The sequence below is a fragment of the Arvicola amphibius genome, chromosome 4, assembly GCF_903992535.2.
Source record: "Arvicola amphibius chromosome 4, mArvAmp1.2, whole genome shotgun sequence".
Lineage (NCBI taxonomy): Eukaryota > Metazoa > Chordata > Mammalia > Rodentia > Cricetidae > Arvicola > Arvicola amphibius.
This window is the reverse complement of record NC_052050.1, coordinates 106,991,355-106,996,146: the sequence shown is the minus strand read 5'-3', so window position 1 is coordinate 106,996,146 and position 4,792 is coordinate 106,991,355.

Below are 4,792 nucleotides of genomic sequence, written 5' to 3'. Positions count from 1 at the left end.
TTTTCATGTGAAAGGTAATACAAATGTGCCTATGGAGAAATTTTAATGTTTTAAAGAAAAGCAACAGTCTAAATAAGCACAGCTTATTGATTGATGATTATTAAATCCCCTCCCCTCAAAAAGTCCATATACCTCAATGTCAGGTAGCCAAAATGTGTTTGCAAGGCAATTATCTAAGAAAGAAGACAAAGAAACAATGCCTTAAATGATATCACCATTTGAATCATAGCCCTGTGAGAGCCATATTTTAAAACTGCCAATCCATTTAGTTTTATACCACTCAGATATTACAAAACGTAAGAATGTTGAATAGATGATAAGTGTTTATTCAAAGCCTGCTAATAAGCAAAGGGTACACAGTAAAGCTAGTGTTACTCATATAATTCTTATAACTGCTCAGTTTAGTGAGAGGGGTAGTTTATGAGAATCAAGAAGGTTCTTGTGGAGAAACTTTAATCCCTATACCACTTGTCTATGAAGAATCAAAAGTTAAATTTTGTGAATCCAATGTGGAAAGCCTTTATTTGTTATTCTTAGTTTACTAAGTATTTTATATGTCACTCTGGATACAAGCCATGTAAATATAGGAATATGGAAAGAATCAACTTACCTCTCTCTCTCAAACAATTAGAAGGTATGTAGTAATCCCCACTTTGAATAGACTTGTAGAATGTGAAACAAGTTTAAAATTAATTGATTTTCTAACTTCATTGGGAATACATCAACAAACTCATACCAGAAGATAGCCTTATGAATACTGGAATATATAAATACTTTTGTTTGTCCTGATTCACTTTGCAAATGTAGTATTATAACACAAAAATTCTAGTTGGTCTTAATAATAAAAGCCCAGAGTCAGATACAGGATTGAATGCTGAAGATCAGAGAAGCAGAAAGGTCAGCCACTAGAAAGTTCTTTTACCTCTATCAGTGCTCAGACTTCATCTCCAGACTCCATCTGTCTCTACCAAACCTCAGATTGTACTGTCTCCACCATACCTCAAATCACATTGAGTTCCAGTCTCCTGTCTTATAGTCCTCTCTCCACCAAGCCATATCACTCCTGTCTTTACCTCCCTAGTGCTGGGATTAAAGGCATGGGATCCCAAGTGCTGGGATCACCTTTGTGTGAGCTCTGTTTCTCTTTTAGACAAATTCAATCTCATGTAGCCCAGGGTGGCCTTTGTACTAACAGAGACCCCTCTGTCTCTGTCTCCCAAGTCCTTGGATTAAAGGTGTGTGCCACTACTCTCTGACCTCTAGTGGCTTACCTATGATCTTTAGGTAAGCATTATTTGTTAAACCATAAACAAAATATCATTACATATTATGATACACTATTGGAATACTTGTTGGTTCAAAAGTATGGTAAAGTTCTAAATTCCTCCAGTTCTAGTTAAATATGTGAAAAAAACTCATTTAGAAAAAAAAGATGCTATAAGAGATGCTATATTTACCCTTTTGGTCTAAAATCAGAAAAGAAATATAAGAAAAACTATACTTAATAAACACATAACTATACAATATATACAGACAATAAATACATCAACAATGTCTAATCCATTTGCAATTGAAAAATTTAAAGAAAATACTACATATCTATCCTATCTTCTTGAGTCCAAAGTGTTGTACATAATTCACTTTCTATTCTAACTTGCATTACCATGCAAAACTATCTTTGGATATCTCTTGCACTTCTTTAGTGAATTTCTTTTCTGAGTCAGGCAAACAAGAAAAACTATAACTGTCTAGCATTCAATTCCCTCAGAGATCCAGAAGGAAATATTAACTGAGTAAACAGGAAGTGTGATCAAGTGACTTCCAAAAAATCTGGGAAATGACAAAAGCAATTGGCTGCCTGGACAGTCACCCAAGGTTCCTCAGCAATGCTGAGGCATCCATCTTTGGCCCATAGGCCTAGAATATTCAACAAACTTTTCTTTGAAGCAGAATTTTTGAAGGATTATCCCTCCTTGACTTGGCAAAGTTTTCTAGTCATTCTTTTTTGTATCCTGCTTGTCCAATTAGGACAGCATAACATCAGCAATCAAGGCAAAAGCATGTTTTTTTTACCCACTGGCTTACTTTTGCCACAAAGAAAGTAAACTCTATATAGAGTTTCTTTGATGCCCATTATCTTCTCTGAAGTAGATTGATGCTACAAGGAGCAGACATTGCTCATTGTCATAAAAAAGAGCCTATGTTATTAAAGCATCTTAAATACCATATTCTGTAGATCTCTGAAGTACTTGACCTGTCATTTTAAAATATATCTGTTTGACCTTGTAAACATACCTAATATGACTTCAAGTTCAATTGGAATAGGTGACTAATTGCTAACTTGCATTTCCTTATTATCTTAAATAGTTGGTAATAATAATTTCAAGAACTAGAAATTTGCGTTACATTGTTAAATGAGTTGTATAGGTACAGTACCCTGAACGAGAGTAGAAATGTATGTATAGTATGATCTAACACAATTAGTCTCAAATCTGTATCAATATACAAAATTTTTATATAATATACAAAAGTCCAAACCAATGTGAAATATTTAAATCTAATAGTCACTTTTTAAAAGTAGATTCAATATTCTACATTTCTATCTTATCTATAATCCTCCCTTTCTTATTTTCAAAGTATATTCAATAATCTAACATTTTATCCTATTATATCTGCATCCCCCTGTTTTTCTTTTCAAAACAAGAATCCTGAATCTAATCTAATTCAATTGCTTTTGTCATTTCTCAGATTTTTTGGAAGTCACTTGATCACACTTCCTGTTTACTCAGTTAATATTTCCTTCTGGATCTCTGAGGGAATTGAATGCTAGATAGTTACAGTTATAGTTTTTCTTGTTTGCCTGACTCAGAAAAGAAATTCACTAAAGAAGTGCAAGAGATATCCAAAGATAGTTTTGCATGGTAATGCAAGTTAGAATAGTTTTTCTCCTGACCATTACCAATAAGAACTTATAACCAATTCCCTTAAACAATGACAAATAACCATAACCCATAGTATAATTTAAAACCACCATCCCCACCTCTTGGGAAGGTGGACATGTTCTTAATTTACTTACCGCTGTCTGGGGGCAACAGCGTCTTTAGGAGATCCTGAAAAGAAAAATTTGTGTTAATTGTCAAGTCCTGGGAGAGGCAGCTGTATCCTTTGTTGTCCAGTCTCTGTGTAATGGGAAAGTGCAGGGCTTGTCTCAAGTCCTGGCTAGAGTAGTCCATGAGGCTGGATTATCTCAGCTAGCTACCTTGAAATTGCTCTGAGTCATTTGTAGTCCAAAGCCGATCTTTAGATGGTGTTTTTCAGCTTGGTGGTGTTATCATAGTCCTGGTGGAATTATCCTTTTGGTGTCCCATCCTCCTTTTGGAGACTTCAAAGGTCACTGTTAGGTATGGTCATGGATCACTGTAGAAAACTGATAGAGACTGAAACATGAAACCATGTGCAGGAAGGTAGATGAAGGCTTTTTCTAGAATTAGTTAGTACTCTATATTAATATCATGACAAAAACTTTAAAATACATATATATTAATCTTATAAATTTTGAGAATATTTATGCCATAAGAAAAGCTGTTAATATAAAACCAAAGGATTATGAGATTAGTGGCAATAAGATAGCCCTAAATTTATTTTCTTCTGTCCCTTATCAGGTAGCTCTTCTGACATGAGACAGAGATTTTTGGATATTACTTTAACATGCATGCTTGGATTTAGAGGAGAGAGCCACGCCCCAAATTCAAAGACAATTTTAATCTTTAATTGGACTGGGAGTACAGAAAGACCATTTGCATTATATGTCTTTAGAGAACAGCAGAACAAACATTTGGGAAGATTTATGAAAATTCTATCTGGTTGGAAATATGATATACCAATAAGCCAACTTACTTTTTCTTGGGAATTTTTTTTTCTGGATATCTTCCTTTTTCTTCAGATGTCTCATTTGTCCATTGTTCTTTGGATTCCTTAGATGAATGTCTTTTATACTCCCGAAAAGACAGAAACAAGCCCTTTCCTAACACTATTTTTTTAACTATGGAAAAATTTTATTTCCAAGTTCTTCAAAGATTATTATAAACACAAACTTCCTTCTAAAAGTTTCCCCAATTAAATCAAAGGCACATCACTCCAATAAAATACTTGTGACATTAATTCTTTTAGGTTATAATATTTCACATTTTTTAATCAATTATAATGTTCTGAATATAGTTCACATTTTAAACATTTTTAAAAGACTTAAGCACTTTTTAAGAGCTACAAACACAATCATAAATTGTGAACTAAAGAAAGATCTAATCAACCTCACCCAGGATGGAGCACCTAATATTACATCAATCCTTTCAGTTGGCGAAGGAATCTTCCAAGTTTACTGTCAAACTTGTAAACTTCCAGGTTTAATGTTTATCACATTAAGAAATGAAAATGTTCTCCTTTAAAAATTTTCTATCAATTATTTCTCCAGTTTTATACTTTGTCTTCATTTAGTAATTATACATTCTGAAGAACAAATTTTATTAGAGTATAAAAATGTTAGGATGATTACAAATACTCAGTTTTTGAAAATAAAGCATTTCCCTCCTAAAATGCAAATACCCAGTAAGTAAAACATGCCATATCCCAGGCAAAGCAACACAAGAGATGCAGTTTAGTAAATTTGGTGGTGAGGTTTAAAAAAAATTGTAGAATTTGACTCTAGGACCAGGCAACAGAGAGAGCGATTTGGCTGTTGAAACTGCTCTCTTGGGACCTGGTTGCAGTCCAGTGAACTTCTTCCTGGAGATCT